This window comes from Scomber japonicus, chromosome 24, assembly GCF_027409825.1.
Source record: "Scomber japonicus isolate fScoJap1 chromosome 24, fScoJap1.pri, whole genome shotgun sequence".
Classification (NCBI taxonomy): Eukaryota; Metazoa; Chordata; class Actinopteri; order Scombriformes; family Scombridae; genus Scomber; species Scomber japonicus.
The window spans coordinates 4,875,191-4,896,331 of record NC_070601.1 but is presented as its reverse complement, the minus strand read 5'-3'; the positions used below and the strand labels follow the sequence as shown (position 1 = coordinate 4,896,331).

General features: G+C 38.5%; 1 protein-coding gene across 2 annotated transcripts in view; it reads left to right on the top strand.

Annotated features, from left to right (window-relative positions):
* The first annotated feature begins 3,311 nt into the window (after positions 1 to 3,311).
* The window catches only part of LOC128354130 (inositol polyphosphate-4-phosphatase type I A-like), a 52,732-nt gene continuing 34,902 nt past the window's right edge, over positions 3,312 to 21,141 (top strand). For both annotated transcript variants that reach the window (XM_053314386.1, XM_053314385.1), the window contains exons 1-2: positions 3,312 to 3,398; positions 14,253 to 14,345. The gene's annotated coding sequence lies outside the window, so the exon portion shown is untranslated. The remainder of the gene's footprint in view (positions 3,399 to 14,252; positions 14,346 to 21,141) is intronic.

The following is a 21,141-nucleotide window of genomic DNA, read 5'->3' as shown; positions in this document are numbered from 1 at the left end:
TTTCACAGTTTAACACAGATCAAGTACTTCCAAAGTGAAGCAAAAAACACTGAAGATATGGGCTCCAAAACATGAGTGGAAAAAAAGTCTGTTGGATGGTTTCAGTAGGTTGCAGCCAATAAAATGTGCTGAATAGGTCTCATGTAGACCTTTAAATCCGTCATTATTAGTACAATAATAACTCCCTTGATCCATGTCCAGAGTGATAGAATATCAAAGTTTCAAAACGAGATAAAAAATGTTTGTGTGTCATGTTTAAGTTTCAGGAGGATAAATACAATGAACTCAGCAACTCCTTCTGAAGTCTGAGCTGCAAACAATACTGGTTTCAACTGTTGCAGAACCTGCTTGACACAACACCTGTGTGCCTTGCCTTCTGGGTGGAGCTGATTGTCTCACAGCGGCATGAACCAAACATTATGTCATCATTTTTGAAGTCCAACCCCTGCTCTGATTCAGTGTTAATAGGTGTCAGAAATAGACACATTTAATATGGACGAAGGATTTATGGCTGTGATTCATGCAGGTTCTGTGCAAAGGAGGTTTTGATGCTTTTTTTTGACACATGCAATTACAATTGATTTCCACATGATGGTGCCAGAGGATAATTTGAATTTTGAACACCTGTTGGCCAAGTATGAACACATTTAGAGGGAAAATCACAAGTCATAAACACATACGCCTTCTTGGAAAGTTCCACATTCACAAGTCAAGAAATAAATATTGTAATTATTGTTATGAAGTACCACTTTCAGTAAGGCAGTGTCCTACATTTCTCACCTTTAATACTCATATCAAACAATTAAAGCAAACCAGAACTATGACACTTTTAACCAGGCATAAAATAACAAAACTCAAGTAACTCAAAACTATATTTAAAGTACCACTCCACTCAAAAATGTGCTTTTCTTCTTGTTCCTATAGTTGGATGTTGGAGTCTCACCTTGTAGAAAGACCTATATGCAGACTTTGATACTAGTAAGCTGTTTTCACATTCATCATTTCGCCATGCTTATTGACAATCTGATCAGCAGATAAACTTTAAAAATAAAATAAACTTGCATGTTTCTAGATTGAGGATTTTAAAAAGATAATGCAACTTTTCTGTGTGGGAAATGCTATATCAGTCAAAGCAGAGTATTTTATATACATCTTAAAGTACTATTATTACTTATTGAAGATTAATTTGTTTGTGATACAGTACTTATAAGCAGGAGTGCCATAAGTGGGTGAAAAGTTAAGACGATTCTAAGGACCCATGACTGACAGGGGCCCTAAAAAAATATCGAACCATTAGTTAATTGTATTAATTAACATATCATAATTAATAGACATTAGTAGAATATTTCATTTACAATTAAACTATGCATGTCTAAACTGTGTTATATTTTCACAGCTCAGTGTCAGTGAATATTGTACAGTTAGTATTGGACTACAAGAGAGTTGCAAGTCTTCACAGATGAAGGTGTGGTTACAGAAATTGGGGCCCAATGTTATCTTTACATGGGCCCCAAGATCTTTGGCTTCAGCCCTGTTTCTGTAAGGCCAAAAAAAAAAAAAACCCTTTTCCCAATTTATATCTTTAATTTAATTTTTGATCTCCAGAAGGAAAAAAAACATGCCTCTGGGTACAATCTTATTAATTACTTACGGCCTTTTAGATTTATATTATAATTTCAACGTGTTGCGTGAGTTCCTGCGTGATGACGCAGCCGGCGTGCCGTGCAGGAGGCGTGGCCATGGACTGCAGCTCAGAGGCAGAAACAGTGCGGAAGGTTGCAGAGAGAGAGTGTGTGAGAGAGACAGAGAGAGAGCACTCCTCACAACATTAACAAAAACCGGATATTTTATTGAACCACACACTCCAAACTTGACCTGGTAAGTGAAGACTATTTAAGACTAGTTTCTAACTCTAAAGACGTAGCTGTTGTGTTGGCTTTAATGGCTTAAGGCTGCAGGCTTTGTCAGTGTTTACGTTACTTCGCACAGTAACGGGAAGCTTGTTTAGTCAAGCTAAATCACTCATTTGTGTTTATTTTGATAAAGTACACTAATATTTATGGCATGTAACTTATAAACTAGCAGTGACTAAACGCTGTTGAGTGTGGCATTGCAGGACAGGATATAAGAGGGGTCCCTACAGGTATAAAATGTTACTTAATAGAGGCAAATAAATGGGTTATAATTGGGCTAGTGTGGCTTATAATGGGAATAATCTCCATTGACAGGACATATTAAAGTGTGTAAGTGGCTCATTGAGTGTGGCTGGGCTGAGAAACACTGCTAGTATTACGTAACTTAGTGAGGAAACGGTGCATTTTCCTCCTGTGTGTGTGTGTGTGTCTGTGTGTGTGTGTCTCCAGTCTTTTGTGTGTGTGTGTACAGTATTGCCATGTCATCTCTGGATATGGTTATTTCATGATATGGCAGTGATGTTGCCACACACACACACACACACACACACACACACACACACATTTGTATATTAGTCATTGCTCAGTGTGATGTACTGATTATGCTGAGTGTGTGTGTGTGTATGTGTGTGTCTGTCTGTCTGTGCTGACTGTGGATGTGCACATGTGCTGAGTCTGAATGTGTGTGTGTGTGTGTGTGTGTGTGTGTGTGTGTGTGTGTGTGTGTGTGTGTGACTTTGCACGCTCACCATACATTTCCCTGCAGTGCCATCGGTGGGGTTTGAGTTTCTTTTCGTCGCTGTGCATGAGTCAAGGTCAGCTGGACATTGATTTTTTTTTAGGGGGGAGAGAGCTGATGAAGCTCTTCAATAAGGTGGAGAGTGACCTGCTTGCACATTCGGTTCCCTAGGTGATGAGTTTCAACCCAGACGACACCCCTGACCCCTGTCCTCGAAATATGAAATAGATGGATCCAAACAAACAAACAAATTTCTTCCATCCTCTTAAAAAAAGTGTAACTTCATTGTAAACTTATGAACAGCTTATAGCTAAAACTTGCCACATGACACAATTCAAAAGCAAAAGCAAAATAGTTAAGAGTAATTTCTGCCATCATGATGCAGAAGTTGACCTGAAACCTTGTGGTTGACAATTATAACAGTGAGCAAACTTAACAGGAAATTATTGATTATCTTTGTTTTGGTGTCGGGGGGAAGTTATGACTGTATATTAAAAGCAAACTTAACTTTCTTTATATCGTTCATAATTACGACTTAGTCTCAGAGTGTGTGTGACAAAATGATCAGAGCTGTAATTTACTGACTTTTTGAGTTTTTCAGCCTCATGTCCTCACAGTCTAACAGGCTTACGTCTCTGTTCCAGGAAGGTTTTGGAAAGGGCCTTGGAAGTCAAAGACCAGAGTCAAAGATAGGAAGTCAGGGAGTCAAGAGTAGCAAGAGAGGTGGTTGAAAGCTCAGAAAGCTGGTAAGTAGACTATAGAGCTGGAATAGTTTGTTACATTTACTCTGCCTAAATCTCAAGAATGAATTTTGATGCTCAAAATCTGCTGAATCAGCAACAAATGTGACATCGTTGGGATCATTATTAGTGTCTCAGTATTTACTCAGACATGGCAACCATTGAGTTTCTGTTTTATAGCCCAAATCTAATCATTTTCCTTTTATTTTGAAACACCCCTCTGCACTTTTTCCATCTTGGTTTTCTTCTACCTGCAGTCTTGGAAACCCCCAATCTTTCTACTTCTACATAAATCATCACTCGTCACTCTCTTTGTCCAGAATGAGCCAATTCTCCAGACGTTTGCTTGCAGATTTGTTGTTGTGTTGTTACCTTTTGTGGAAAAAAAACGGATGCTGTAAATGTGTCAGAGGCCTTTTTTTTCTTCCTAACTCCGACAAGAATAATAGCAGCAGTTTGTCAGAGGTGTCAGATTAAATGTCTCTGCCTCGTATCCAGTCTGGAACTTGTCGGGGACACTGACTGGCAACATGACAGCAATTCATTTATTCATTTTAATAAGCAGTTTAATGTCAGTATTTCCTTCTTCTTCCAGTTTTTAAGGTGTGTTTTCTTCTCTCAAATGGAAAACTGGGTCAAATTAGACCCTGAACAGTATCTAAGGTTTAAAAGAATAATAATAAATGAGGCAATTATAGTGAGTTTTGTTGTTAATTGGCTCAGTTGAACAGGTTTTTAAATTGTATGTGATGCATATTTAACAACACAGGCCATTCACACCGTCAGAGCTGTGCTGATTGAGTGTGATGAGATTTGAAATCAAATTGCTTGGATATCCTCCTCCGTCATAATTTAAAGTGTGTGTGTGTGTGTGTGTGTGTGTGTGTGTGTGTGTGTGTGCGCACGCGGTGACTCATCATACTCTCCCACTCAGCCCCAAGAGGGTCGAGCAGAAGCCTGTTGATTCACCCTCGTCTGTCGTCCTTGCTCTCATCAAACAACAGGCACATGCACGGCCGCCTGGTTGTGTCTTACAATGGGTGGGGGCGGCAGGGGGGGGGATCTCGAAAGGATATATAATTGGCGTGGAGGGGTCTGGGGGTTGAAATTTATGACAAATTTCCTGCATTTCATCACATCACCTCTTGGATTAAGTCGAGAAAGAGCCACCTAAATTAGTCTAGAGCAGCTATATTGAAGGTATGAATTAGATTCGGCTCCTTTGTGAACATTTCAATGACACAATCCAACTTTGATCTAATTTAAAGTGTGGCTGGAGTCAGTGGGGCCAAGCAGCATCCTTTTATATGTACTCTACCTTCACAGTTGAGCTAATTGGCATGTTTCTCACCTTTTTTAAACAGTCAGACTCCTGTGTGAATTGACAGCCAAAGCATGCTGTGGCAAACCATCAGCGTCGTCGGTTGCTGAAAATAATAAAATGATCACCAGATTGTTGGGAAGACAGTTCTTCTAAATCACGGCTGAAGACTTTTCTATTTGCAACAGCTTTTTATCATTAAATCCATATTTTAGGTTTAATATCTCACACTGACTGCACTATAACTTTATATTCTCCAGTTTTTATCTGTCATATTCTATTTTAGCTTAATTTTATTTCCAATTTAATGCTTTTAATGATCTTTTTAGTTTGCCACGTGTTGCTTTTATATCCTATCTTGATGCATTTTGTGTTTTTATGTCTATACAACCCTCTTTGTTCCTCTTTGCTCTGTCGCTCAGGTGCACATGTATACAGCGAGCACGTGTGTGTGATATTTATGACAGATGTGAGCCGTCTGCTGCCTGTCTATTTTAAATGGATGGGAGAGGAAGAGAGGCACATATATATCTTTATAGCTTACATAACGAGGAGAGACATACATAATGATAGCGAGAACCTCAGGGGGAAGTTAACGAGGTGCGTCACCCCTCTTCACCAAAACATAGGGTCGCTCCATTACCCATCAGCCCTCATCAGGTAAACAAAAAACTGGTTACAAAACATTTCTGCAGATAAATAATACACAATGATGCATTTAAGGAATAGAAGAGATTGTCCCACAGCTACATAGAAATACAAGAGCAATGAGTAGATATTTTATATTAAAGAAATGGATGAAATGAGAAGGAAAAATTAAGGGAAAGTTATGTTTTATCTCAGTCTTAAATTCACTATTAGCATTATTTGTATGACTTATTTTCACAGTTAAAGACAATTAGAGAAGAAAATGTGTCTGATATGTTATTGAGATTGTAGCTGTAATCAAAGTAAGAAGATTAATGTCTCAAATCAGATTTCATAGTTTGTCTTTGGACTCTTTATTTTCTCTTCATCTTAATTATTAACAGTAGACACTCCCTTCTTCATGCTGTAAAGTTGCAAAACATATTTATATGGAAACATACTCTCTCTATGTGTGTGTGTGTGTGTGTGTTTCCTTCACAGGTGCACACACACACACACACACAGGTGCACACACAAACACTGTGTTAAAGTGTGTTAAGTTGATGTGGTTTGACACAGACACACACTGGTCTGCTGATGCTGGGAGCTCTCATGTGTAATTCATTATTGATGAGCATTGGGGGGAAAATGGAGAGGCATCAAAAAAGAAGAGTGAAACCTGCACTGTGTGTTTGTGTGTGTGTTTGTGTGTGTTTGCATGCCAAAGATAGGACCACCACATGGAGCATGGCAAAAAACGTGATTTGTCTCTCCGTGGTCTTTGTGTTCGAGCCATCTCCACACTGCAAAAAATATCTGTCGTATCATTTTAGCATTTTAATCCTGCAAAAAATGTGACTGATGTAACTTCACAGTGCAGTTTTAAAAGCTGTTATCTATAATTACTAAATTTTACTACACTTTTCCATCTTTTCTCTCTCTGCTGTTAAGCTGCATGTTGATCAGATTACCTGCTTGCATCTGTTCTGGTCTAAAATGCAGAGCCAGCTTAGTGTAGTGGTGAGTTTCAAGTCATTATCTTAATTATCTTATGCTTTATAAATCACTTTAGTCAGGCTTGTTCTTCCTGTTACGCCTATTACACCAAAAAGCTGCAGTATCAAAAACTGTCAAATACCAACAGTGGCACAAAATGACATTAACATAGACTTTTCTAGTAAAACTTTATTGTCAAAATCAAAAAAGTGTATTATATCAGCACAAATATTGACACTATTAGGCAGAAATGTGATAGATGAGTGAATTTAATTACACTTCTGGAATATGGGGATGCACCGATTTGATATGCAGGATTGTTTTCATTCCCAATACTGTCTTTTTTTAAGCCGAGTCCATGCAGTAAAATAAACAGACTAAATTTGGAGAAATGAGAGCAGCAGACAGAACTGATATCCTGAGAGAGAGAGAGAGAGAGAAGAGAGAGAGAGGGAGAGAGAGAGAAAAGAAAGTTAGATGGATGTTTCCCCAGTGGCAGAGGAGATGCTGTTTTTTGCTGCAGACAGACGAGGCAGAGAAAGAGTTAATTGGCTCGAATGTTTGGGAAGCAGCGAGCTGTTAGAGAGAGAGAGAGAGAGGGGGAAGAGAGAGAGAGGAAGATGGAAAGCAGGAGAGGAGAGGAGAGGGCGAGGGCCAGCGGGCAGCTGCAGTGTCTTTGCCTCGTGACGGCGTCTGCAGCGTGAGTTTGTTTACATCCGTCGGCAGCAGATAGAGCGGAGCAGACATCCTCGGGTATGTGCCGTAAACTCAGGCTGCCATCTGTTTTAAATGGGCTTTTTTTTCCTTCTTTATATCATCATCATCATCACCATCATCAACCCTGAAACACTGATGTCATACAAACACTCGTGGCGTTGGTTTGATGTTTTGATGCTGTGTTTTATGCACTCGGTGGAAAATGCACAATCATGCTGTGTGTTCTCATAGCTTATCTTTTAATGTTTAACATACAGATTCTTGCTCAAATGTAGGACATATACAAACGAGTGAGCACTGTACTGATGAAGGATGGCTTTAGCACCACAGTCACCAGCTGTAGAATAATGCCAGTGCTAGGTAAGAGGACTTCTACCTTGTTTTATAACACTTTAAAGGCATAACCCTTAAATTAAGTGCTTAACCCTTACATAAAGTTAATATTCTGACTCGTAATTAGTCTGTACACCAATTCACATTCACACATTTTATAGAATATGATGAATACAACAACATGAATGCTCGTTACCCTAACCCATAGGTTAATAACATAGGTACTGTAATAGGTCAAATTTGACCCTAAACAGTATGTAAGGGTTAAAACCATGCTGTTTTTTTTGTCCACCAACCAAATGGCTAGTAAATGTTCACTCAGTAGATAATGTGATTTGTTTTGTGGCTGGAGAGTGACACAAATGTACCAGACACTTTAATATTTGGCCAATATTAGTTTGGTGGCAGGATTAAAGGCTGTCTTTATTACAGTAGACAGGCAGGCAGACAGGAAGTGAAGGATATAAGCCTGGAGATGAATAAATATTGCTGTTGTGAAAACAGAGCAGAAGGATAGGGAGCTCTGGTAATTTATTTCCCAACTTATTAATCATTTGATCAGAATATAATGAAAAATGCCAATCAAAATGTCATCTTCAAATAGCTTTTTTTTTGATAGAGCAACTGTCCAAAATATGTTTTATTTATAGTCACACAAAACAGATGGAGCCTGTGAATTATTGGCTTAAATAGTCAATTATGAGAATTGATATGGAGTATTTTTCTATTGAATTGATCCACCAGTTGTTTAATCACATATTTAAATTGATATATTAGTATGTTTGTCCTTTGCATATCTCGAGAACTGTTCCTCCGATCACCTTCACATTTAACAGGTGTATTGATAGAGACCCAAGGAGGTGCAGTGTTGAATTTGGTAGGATTTGGACATGCGATACGTTTAATATACTCATTTTAATAAACTTTGAATAAACAGCTGCTCAGCTCTGTGTCTGAATGCAGCTGGGGTTGTTTGATATAAACACTGTCACAACCCAGCGGGGCGGGGCTTCTTGACCCTGACCTGACTTCACACCTGGCAGGTGAGCTGCTGAGGACCCGAAGGGAGTGGAGATGCTTTTAATTAACTTGGACAGACAAGTTAACAGTGAGTCGCTCAGCTGCGTGTCTGAGTGCAGCGATGTCTGTTTCATATAAACACTGTCACATCCCAGCGGGGTGGAGTTTCTGGACTCTCACCTCCTGAGCAGGACAAAGGCAGATGCCCCAAACAAGCATACACAGTGTAAAACTAGCCAGTAGGAGCACAGAAACAGTATGTTTGATTGGCAGAATAATCGACCAGTGGAAGACTGTAAACTGCTTTTATGCCTTAACCTCAGTTTAATCTCAAGTTTTTGTCTATTTAAGCAATTTAATTAATTCCTTGTCTTTTTAATTGATCCTTACAACTGAGAGGCTGGAACCAGGGAACATTGCATTTTTGCATGGGTACTTACTGATATGATTAATAGATTAGCAAATAAGATATTATTTTAGATTTTAGCTAATAGTTATCCTGAGGTATCTCATCTTATGACCAATTTATTTAAAAGAAATATCCACTTTCCTGTGTGAAACAGGGACTCTGCTCTTTTCCCTTCTTCCTTAAAAGCTGTATGAATATTTGATGATGTTAGCAGGGGTCGTATTTAAGACGGGGGGCGGGGGGAGGCACCTCCATTATAAAACACTGCAGAAAACCATGTAGCAATCTATCTTACATGATCCCTCTGCATCATATTAAGGCGCTATGACCTTTGACCTTATTATTATTTTATATGATTTGCTCCTGGAAGCGTTGGACCTGAACCATATTCAGCTGTTGGCTTCAAATCAGAGAAATATTTACAGGGTGAAATGCAAATGTAAACCAAAGACCGGGAACTGTAGCCAGACTGCAAGTGCACAAAAAGCTTCGTCACACCGGCCGAGTCGTTTGCCAAGACTGATAGCGTCCTCGCTCAGGAGCCGGTAGATTATATATAACAGAGCAGTAACATCTTTCATAATTAAATGTGCCCCATGTGTATGTTTGTGTGTGTATGTAGCTGTGAAACATACTGTTTTTCCCCCCCAAGCAGATCTTCCCCTTTTTAGTGAGAACGCCCTGCGGCCCCGCGGTGTCGAGGCGCGATGCCTCTCTGACAAACGAGGCAGATGACAAACGTCGGTCTTGGCAAACAGCTTCATTGTGGCACAGATGGCTGGAGGCTCAATCACTGGCCTCTGATGCATAGCAGGAGAACAACTTCTCACAATATAAGTTGTGAGTTTGAGCAAACCTGTTCATACTCATTTTTTTTTAAATTATTTGACATATATTGAGTCAGCCAGAATTAGTTTGTTCTGGTCCTTTCACTTTAGTTTTCTCGTCACAGTTTAGCGTCATGGAAGCAAAACAACAGATTGCTGCAGAATTAAGTATCTATTTTAGGCAATTACAGAGGAATTTGTGGTGCGCTTACTCTCTTTCTAATGAAACTATGACTTCATCGAGGTGACTCACATTGCGTTTTTTTTGTCTCCTGATTCTGGTGATTCATTGGTTGATGCCTACATCTCCTCAGATGAGGTCATGGTCACATGGATCTGTCTCCAATATTCACTTTGGCAACTTCTTGGCAAACTATCTTTTAAAGGTATAATATGCAACTTTACTGCATGACAAGGGTTAGGCTTATGACTTATATTTTGTTTTGTTGTGTGGTTACATTATCCCAATTGTTTCCAACCATTGTAATCAAGGTAACAGTTCATTTCATTTGGTTATCTGTTAATCTCACAGTTAATTTCTCGATTAATAGATTCTATGTTAATTTATGACAGAAAACAGTGAAAAATGTCCATTCCCAGTATCCTAGAGCACAAATCGGCATCATTAAATGCCTTGATGTGTCCACAAAACCCCAAATATACTCAATTAACTATAATGTTAGACCAAGAAAAAGCAGCACATTCTTACATTCAAGATCCTGAAACAAACAAAAATGTCAGAAGATAGTTATTTTCTGATGATTTATTAATGGATTAATCAACTAATTGTTTCATGGTTGCTGTCAGGATGTATAATTAAAGCCCTGAAATGTTGCAGAGTTGCATCAGAACTCCCAAATTAAATGAATAAATAAAATATTCATTGCTTATTTGTTTTGGAAGACAAACAGTAATTAATCACTGTCAGCTTCCTCTGAAAGTAGAACAAAATCAGATGATATGTTGGTATCTTGTATCTGTATGCAAACTTTCACATCAACTTGCCAAATCCAATCCAAAGAAACTACATTTAATAATACTTTAAGGACTGTCCCAGTGTGATAATAGTTATTGCTGCAGCTCTTCATCCATCATCTATACTCAATGCAATTATTCTGCAGGACAGATTCAATTATGACAAGTTTCTATTAATTGCATCCGTATAGTAGTGAAGTCTTTGCACTTTGCAGCTCTGTAGCTATCCTCATACTGTGAAAAGAGAGAGATAGTTTTTAGGAAGTTGGCTTCGGTGCTATACATCTCAACTAAATGACACTTCAGCCTTGTCGACTTGTGTTTCCATGAATGTATCTTTAGTAAACCACCAGCTCGAGCCTCCTGTTCCTTGTCAGCAACTCCTCTTTGATTACTTCCTTCATATCATAGGAACTGGTGCTTGCAGTTTCTCCTCAGGGTCAGTCAAAGAGAGACTCACAACTCGACTCTGCACAGCGGACTTCTGCTTTTCACCGAGAGTCTTCATACGACTCAGACTGGACTTTTTTCTTTTTTTTTTTCATTTCTCCTGCGTCACATCTCACCGCAAAAGATGCCTGTCTTTTGTTATATTGTGCTGACACTTCGAGCTGCAGTTGACATGGTTTATGTCTATGAAAACCACCCATCTTCAAAGACACCTTGCACTTCTGCTCTTTTACCCCTGACAGTCATTTCAGTGCGGTCAAGGCAGGAAATACCTCCCCCCTTGAGTTCTCACAGCAGTGGTGAGAACTCAAGCTGCCAACATGCAAAGTTGCAACTGCAAAATAATCAATGCAAAAGACGGATAATGTTGTTAGCATGAAGCAGTCACATTGTACAACATTTTGGGGTATTGTAAGTGGAACTATCTCATTGGTGTTATATGTTTTAACCAAGAATGAAAGCGAATTCAGACTAAAGGTCAATGGTGTGTTTGTGGTGTTTTCTCTTATATGTTCAGCTTTGAGAGGAGCCTTTTTTTATTATTATTTATTTTTTAGCCTTTATATATTTTCAGTTAGTGGCAGAGAAGCTGACAGGAAACAGGTAGAGAGGTAGAGAGAGCGAGAGGTAGAGAGAGAGGTAGAGAGAGAGAGAGGTAGAAAGAGAGAGGTAGAGAGAGAGAGGTAGAGAGAGAGGTAGAGAGAGAGAGAGATTACCTGCAGCAAAAGTCCCATTGCTTACGATACCGAATCCAATACCTGAGCTCGTGCATCGGTCGATATCAATGACAATGAACATGGTCAAAGTTCCAACACACACATGAGGGGAGTCTCCCTGAGAGCAAAGTTACACTTCCTCCTCATAATGACGACATATCATTCACTCTTGCCCACAAATGACATCTGTTCCTTATAGCCTTGGTTTCTGAGGTTGCTGAGGTTTTATGCGTTATCCACTTTCATATTTAAGATTTTGCAGGAACATACAGAGGCTGAACTGAGGGGCTGCAGAAAAGAGCCAGTATGGGATAAGTAAGGTGTTTTTAACTGTAAATCATGCAAAGATATAGCCTTAGAATTAATATACCGATCTGTACTGTAAATGTGTATGCTGTGTCTTCTTAAAGGTTTCATTTATATTTAAGGTAAAGCAGAGTAAGGGTTGAGGTTGGGGTTAAGACAGCAGAGTGATACTGACTCATATGCATGCTCTTACCGAGGATAGTGCTAATGCTAATGTGCAAGACTTATAGAGACGTACTTGCATACTGTAGGTCAGTGTATGTTAGTGTTGTGTTAAAGTGTGATTATAGCAACAACGCAGCCAGGCCAGATGTTAAGTGCAGCCACAGATCCAAGCTGGCAGAAGCTTACTGCCGTCAGTCAGGCCGACTCTTTTAAGAGACTTCCTGAAATAACAAAAGGAAGTGCTGCTAACTTGAACAAGAAGCAGTTTCTCACACACACACACACACACACACACACACACACACACACACACACACACACACACACACACACACTGCTAAGTAAGGTTTGTTATCCTCTTTTGTTCTCTTCTTCTCCGTCAACAGCTTGCTGAAAAGTTTATCATCGGGTGCGAACGCACTCTGGAACATGTTTTGCAGAAAACATGTCAAACTGTTCAGTATCTCAGCGTATCCTGCTGCTTATACGGAAACATCACTCTCTGTTTTGTCTGTGATTGTTTAAAGCTCAGTTTGATTTAGGTCTTATCTTATAATTTTTAAAAACCTGTTGGGCCCTTCTCTCTCGGGGGCTGATTGGATTATATCAGCCAGTTCATGGTTAGTCTTGAGGGTTTCTACTTTGAATATGAAGTTTAGAAACAGAGGTTAACACTTTAAAAAGAACTGTCTATCATTATTTATTAAAAGGTAATCTCTCACTGTCATCACACCTGAACGAAGGCTGTAGCTGCCACTACTTCCTCACAGGACGCCGCTTTGTCTGAACCACAGTCGGTTCATAATTTGAAGCCTGACAAGATGGATTTTCATGTAATCTCTTTAATCCAGCTGCTTTGTAAGGTAAACAGCTGGCAGCAGGTGTTTATTTGCTGCAACCTGCAAGCTTACATAATCTTAACCTGTTAAGCTTTGAACATTCAGAACAATGAGTAAAATAATCATAATAATAGTGATAACATTAAAAAAGAAGAAGAAGAAGCTAACAAAATGTAAACATGATAGTAGGGCATTCCTATTTGGTTACGTTTCATTACTCAGCTATATCTAAATGACTTTAACCCTCATGATGGATAAAATCTTCTATCATGTACAGGTTTAAATCACAGTAGATAAAATATCCACACTGGAATTCGATCTGGTTGACATTTACCAGCTCAAATATTGTCATATTTAATAATTTACGATGTGAAAATGATATTTCTCTTCATATTAAGCTATAAAACAGATATGAGGTTATAAAAGTTTATCACTTAGATCTAACAGAGCCTTGAAAAGACTTGAAAAAAGGGGGTTAAGATTGTATTGATTCATCATGTATTCCAGAAATGGAGATATTGCCCTAAAATTAGACGTTTTTCAGACACATTTACGTCATAGCTATTCTCCAATTTAGTGATTCAAGGTTAAAGAGAGGTCCTGATATTTTTAGGACGTTTTTAGAGCAAACTGTTGTTCGAAAAAAGACAATGAGTCATGTTTTCTCAAGCAGCGTGATTCAGATATCTGAAATTTAAGTTGAATAAATTTGGCGGTCGGTGTGGAGAAAGTGATGAGACTTAGACTGAAGGCTCTTTCTGTGAGTGTTTGTGGCTGTGGGCGATGCTCATTTTCATGTGAAAGGGCTACAGCTGCTCCGTCCCTCTAAAGAAATTATTCATGCTTTATTCTGATGCGCCTCCCAGAGGGCACACACACACACACACACACACACACACACACACACACACAGGGACAGAGAACACCTCTATTATTGGTTCAATCGGGCAACAAATCTGGTTTTGACAGAACTAGTTTTATTTTTGGCGATGCGATCGAAGGCGAGCTGTAATGGCCACTGAACAAATACCGACCGCAACCTTGAAAGTGTCTCGGAAAGTTGTCAGCAAATAGATCTCATCCCCCAATTTTAGTCGGACATGAATAAAAAATGTGTTTCCCCGCCTGAGCTAAAACAAATTTTGTTTTTTCTCTTCAGATTGTGAACTTGTGCTGCCCCCCGTGTAGAAGATCCTCCCCACTGAACCTGGATCAACTTACTTCCTCTTTTCTTTCATCCCAGCAGAAGTCTGTGAGTAAATGTTTATTAATCACAATATGAACTACACACAATATCAAATCACAGCTGATAGAAAAGGTACAATAGCTCAGTATTGCATGTGAAGTACTTCATTTCCCTTTTTTTTTTAAACCTCATGACTGAGAAACTGGATATTACCAGATCTGGTTTAACTTGTTAGAATAAAAATATGATATAAGGATTATAAAATGTCTATTTCCCCACAATACGAGTGAATATCTTAACTTTCCTGAACACAAATCAACTGGTTTGTTCCAAGATATCATCAAAATTATTGACCGTGCTTCAAAAATTCCTTCAACACTGGAAACAAGTTGAACCAGAAAGCTCACACAGAAGACTATCTAACTTCCTGATAACAGAAAGTGCTTCAAATCTTCTAAACTCTGTATCTGCACCTGGATCTGGTACAACGTGATAAACATGATACATGGCCCATATTTCTTTTTTTGTAATATTATTTTTTGGGCTTTTTTTGCCTTTATTTGACAGTTGGTGGCATAGATGCTGACAGGAAACGAGGGGAGAGAGAGATAAATAAGTGTGACATGCAGCAAAGGCCCCTTGCCTCATTCAAAACAGAGAAACTGTGGTTATATGGCATGCACTGTAACCACTCAGCTACGTATGTGCTCCATCATGGACCATATTTCTTCACTCAGAGAAGTGCAGTAGTTTATTAGAAAGTAGTTAAAAATAATGCACACTACAATAAGTAACTTTCAGAACCAACTTTGCAACAGGCAGGTAATGACTTTAACCCTTTGTAGGTCCCTAACCCTAACTCTAATCCTCTACAGACCTCATTCACACCTCATTTGTTCTAAACTTTTATTTAAAAACATGTTAGAGACTCATTCTGTTTGTGTACAAGATGAAAAAATGAAAGTCAACTTCAAAAATGTCTCCAGCATTATCTCTGATGTCAGCAGTGAGTTGTGTTATTCTTCCTTTATACACTAGCACAACCTGTATCTATAGCAAGCATAGAAAAACCTGTATCTGTAGCAACACTGATAACAAATCATCATTACTGCTATCTGATATTGATTATTTTGATGACTAACTTCTACACATTGCAACATAATTCATTGTAAACCAGTTTGGAGAGATAATAAGTTGCAGGTTCCTCTAAACTGGCAGTTAAATCCATAAGAAAGGACAGAGGGAGCAGACAGCAGCTGGATGCTCTCATCACGTTTAACACATCAGTCTGAGCACAGCAGGCGCACTCATTGTGGTGGTACAAGCAGGTTTTTGTACCAGTAACACTATTCCCACTGAGGGTAACATGAATCTATTACTCCTTTAATATCCAGCTGCAGTTTTATACTCTGCTGTGCAATTGAACTTAGATTGTTACTACTCATGTTTAAGCAATTTTCCATAGTTTGTGAAAGCATTGCTTGTTTAGTCAAACACTTAAAATGACCAATAATCAAGTTCCCTGTTGTTAGATAAGCAAATACAAAAGTAGAATGATGTCTAACCCTTAACCTAGTTGTTTGAGTCGCCCAAAATAAACCTTAACTGGAGAGGCTGACAAGAAAAACTCTCACAGAAATAGTTTTTGAAACTCGCCGAGATAGAAAAAACACTCATGTACAGTCTAGTTCGTAAAAGAGATGCTCGTATGAAGGTTTTGTTGAGAGAGATTAAAAGACAGAAGGATGAAGAAAGAAGTACGAGGCTTCAGAGATTTATTCAATGATCACACTGCCTTGGGCTTGAGGCAATCGCTCTCATTTATTAAAACATCACAATATGATAGATTGTAATAAAACATTGAAACATAGACTCTTGTTCCCTATGTAGATATAAAGGCCTCATTCTAATGTACCGGAAAACACAATGATTCAAACTTTCAGATGATTATACACTAATTAAAACATACTTATTAATATTATATTTCATATCTGCCAAGTTCATTCCGCTAGATGCCATTTAACACACGAGTCCTTTTTAAGATTATTGAATTTCAGCTATAATCCCTTTAGGCACGACTTCAAATCCCACACTAACCTCGTAGTACTTGCTGGATCTCAGTCAAACTATAATTCACTGTAGATTTATTATGACTAGGCAGTGTAATGGAAACTTTGGTTCCTAACAGACCAGAGACTCCTGTTTTAACTCTTATCTAACCTGCCAATTTGAACACCACCGTGCTACTTAGAACCATCGAAATGAAAGGAAACGGAGAACAGAAACCAGTCAGACTTTCATACTGAAAAGATACTTTTTTTTTTTTTTTTGAAAGGCTTTGAACTAGTCTGCTCAACCCATGGTCATAAATTTAAAGAAGTCCTCTACTGAAGTTGAGAAAGATGAAAGCCTTCAGAAAGGGATTTAGTCCTTTGAATCTTCCTCGTTGCTTTGTGGTTCTGAGTCAGAATTAAATATGATGGGTTTGTGGATGGAGATGATGTTTTCTCCCTAAACAAAAGGTATATTTTTTAGTTTTAGTCATGAGTTACCTTTCTCTTGTGCAAAAATTAGGGAAGTACCAAGAGGCATCTGAATGCTCTAATATCATCAGTTTTTACCCCATTCATCCTCTCCATCTATAGTAACTTTTGACGTCATCCTTCTGCATCCTTCCTTGGATACTTTGCATGAAAAACAAGTCAAAAAAAGAACCAAATTTAGAAGAGCATGCCTTTCCATCGGAGAACAGATGTAACCCCGACACATTCACTCTCAAAAACGTGTGTTGTGATGCCTCGTCGTCAGCGTGTGTGAAAGGTCTCCTGGCAAAAGGGGGGAAGCTTTAAAAATGGGGTTTCTCCATGTATGGTCAGCTTGACTCTCACTCTCGTTGCACTCTGTCTCTCTTGCTCCCGATCTGTCTTTTCTTGCCGGAGGACTGAAACTAAGACAGAAGCTTCAAACACGCGGACATACATCTTACACATAAACACACACACACACACAGGCCCAGGACCGTTTTAGAAACCAGGTCGTAACTGGCTCTCATCGGCTCTCCTTCATAAATCAGTGATCGCAGGTTTGAAGAAAGACTTGATGGCAAATTACATGAATCCTATATTAAATCCTTATAGGTGCCTGCTTGTAAATGTTTTCCTATGAGCTCTCAGTTGCTACTGTTCCCAGGGGTTTTCTTTACTTATCAAAAAGAAAATAATCCTCCTAATCTCTCTCATGCTGCCTTTTCAACAAGTCAACTTTAAGTCATTTGTCAACGCCTTGTTAGTATTTGCAGATCTGCCTGTCTACATTTAAGGTTTGGTTAAGTTCATGCAGCTTTAACTACTTGGGTAAAGGTAGGAACAGCATAGCTAAAACGTATCAAAATATACTTAAAAGCTGCTCATAATTACTTTTGTTTGTAGATTTTTAGGTCTTTTTATACCCTTAATGAACCAAATTCTACTTTAGAGACTCCTGGATTTGGGTTATGAGTATCAGGAGGCTCTGGCCCTATACGGCGTGTGGTGGGTGCCCCAAATTCATGTGACTCACAAATCTATACACACACATACACTAACACACCAGGGCTAAATTTGGAGCTCCCTTTTATGGCAGCTTTTCCCCCTCAGTGAAGTTTCTGTGCAGCCATGGATTTAAGGAGGAGGAGGTTGACTTGGACTTGGTGTTTTCAGCTTGTAATATTCTTCTTCTTCTTCTGTTTTGGCATCACTTGTTCTCTTTTGGCAAGATAATAAATCCCCGTCCAAGCCTGCCAAATTACTTAATTGATTCAAGGCGTTAAATCTATCATCTTGCTGCAGGTCATACACAAAGGGATTTGCGCTGATTGTGAGGTGTTTTTGTGAGGATGAGCGGGGAGTTGTAACTGTTAAAAAAAAAAAAAAGAAAAGAAAAATAACAAGCTCACTGTTATTTCGGAGTATTACACACAGCACTCGTATTATAAAATCAGTTTATTTTTAGTGTGCTTGAGTCAGGGTTAGTAGGACAGAAATATGTAGGTTTACAGAACATAATGTGCACAGATGAGAGCATTTTGTTCTATCACCGAAACAAAACTCGCTCAGATGAAACTCAGACCAGTAACTGCGACTTCAAAGTGAGGAAGTTGATGTCTGTACCTGGAGACACGGTTGACGTGCAGGAGCCATTTCTGATAAGGAAAGTTGGAAGCGAACAAGTGCTCGTCTTAAGTCCTTTCAAACTATGGTGTTTTTTGGATCTGTGAGTGGAAAATATGAGCCCAGTTGGCCGAGAGACTGGAAAGTTCCTTCTAGTTTTGGTAACAAAGACCAGAGATGGACCCAGTCTGAGAAAATAGTTTGCAGGCATTCGTATTTGCTGCTGTGTAATCTGCAAAGCTCATTATAATAGGATAGTAGAAAATGTGTTTTAATTGAAAAGGAAGGATATGTTTTTGTTGTTGCACTCCAGCTTCAATCAATCAATAAATCAGTCAAATGTTATTTATATAGCAGCTTTCATAAAGGTTAAATTAGTTCAAAGTGCTTCACAGCTGATGATAAAACAGAGCTAGTGTAGACGGAGGACAACATAAAGAAAAGGAATAAAAACGATGAACTACAAGAAGAATAAGAATGATAAAAATGTAATGAATAAATAAAGATTCAGGATTTATGATAAAAAAAACACTCAAATTAAGTTAAGTAAAATAAATAAAAGGAAAAAAATTAATGGAGAATGACAGAAGTTAAAAGTTAAAACATGGCAGGGATTACAACGGCTGCCAGGACAATACTTAAATTATGGAAAACACCCAAACCCCCTGAACTGAAAGATTGGGTAAATATTATGAACTTATACTCCACAGGATGAACAACAGAAACAAGATCTGGGACTTGTTCTTTACTCACATCACACTGCCTGATGAGCCTGTAGCGTGATTACCTTCCTCTGAGTGGATCCAACATTATAATCTGTTATGTAACTATCAACATGCCCTTTTTATATGAGTGGTTTTATTTATTTATAATGTATTTTTATTCTATTATTGTTCTTTTCTTTATGCCACTGATGGTCCATGTACTGTGTATAACAAGAAATGTCTCTCAATGTGAAATGTTATATTGTGTCAAACACCAAAGAGAAAAGAAAAAACTAGGTTATAATATATTAAAATAACAAAACCAAAGTGAAATGAAATAAAACAGATAAAGTTTAATAAAAGCTAGACTAAAACTAGGTTAAAAATGAGATAAGAAGAGATAACATTTTAGAATGATAATGCTAAACAAAATAAAAAAAGTAAAGTAGAATAAAGTGATATAAAAAAATAAAATAAATATAAGAAATCAGATCACTGTTGATAGTACAGTCAAACAAATCCTGCAGTTACCGAGGTAACAGGAAGTTTAATACCACGACAAACACCCACGTTGAGTAACTACTTGGTCAGAGATGCAACAGAAGAGCAACAGAGGAACAAGGTGTGTCTGTTTAACAAATTCACTTTGATGAAGAAACCATTAACAATTATAGTAACAGTGATCTGCTTTCATTATGATACCTAATCTACTTTTTATTAACTACTCTTGATTAGCTCTAACTTCAGTGACATTGTGCTTCCTGTTGCTGCTTCACAGTGCTCGTAATGTTAAAACAATAAAATATAGGTGTAAAAATATCCATTACACCGTCGCATCTGATGCTGCCTTTAAATAGAAATGATGAGGTTTCATATTCAACACGGGAGGTCAAGGACGCTCAGTGGCTGAACTTGTGATATTTGGTCAGCAGACAGTCTGAGCTTATGTCTTCTCTGCAGGTTTTGACATAAGAAGATGGGCGGGGGGTCTATCATTGGATGTTTTCAAGGATAAGCTTCAGACTAATGACCAATTAACTGGAGGCTTAATTGGTGACCTCGACTTTTGTCCCCAAATGAAGGGAAAACTGATTTTTGGGTCAGTGGTTAAAGTTATTATCAGGGAAGTAGCGGTTATGGTTCAGCTTAGGGTCAGGTAGGGTTTGTGTGTGTGTGTCTGTGTCTTGTGTCTTGTGTGTGTGTGTGTGTGTGTTTGTGTGTGTGTGTGTGTGTGTGTGTGTGTGTGTGTGTGTGTGTGTGTAACTAGAGAATGCAGTAGCTCAACAAGTGTCCCCACAATGATATAAAGACAAACGTGTGTGTGTGTGTAACTAGGGAATGCTGTAGGTCCCCACAATGATATAAAGACAAACATTTGTGTGTCCACATATTTTCATGTGATCCATAAATCAGCACCGGAGCCAATGGAGACTGGCGCTGACATTCACATTAACTACACAAACCCACACGGACACAGAGCATACACAAGTCGTATCAGTGTGTATTTATGTCCCGGCTGTGTTCACTGTAAACACTTCCTGCCAAACATGCTCATTGAGGACTTCTCTGTAGGTAAAGTAAAGAAAGTGAAGTGGACTCATAGCTTCACAGAGACACCGCGTACGACTTACTAATTAACTGGTGACTCTTTTCCAGGCTTTTACCTAATTGGATGAGCTACACAGACACACACACACACACACACACACACACACACACACACACACACACACACACACACACACACACTTAGCTAATTACACTTGTTCATACACAATTGTGCAGACAGAGATAGACAATAGCGAACTTTGTAGATATATAATTTCCTCAGGTCAAATGTAGACAATGTGACATCATGGATTGATATTTTACTTCATATTTAGCTGTAGGGTTGCAATTAACGATAATTGCAAATTAATATGTATTATCTTGATTAATTGATCAGTTGTTTGATCTTTAAAATGCTGAAACATGTCAATCACTGTTTTCCAAAGTGCAAAATTCAACTTA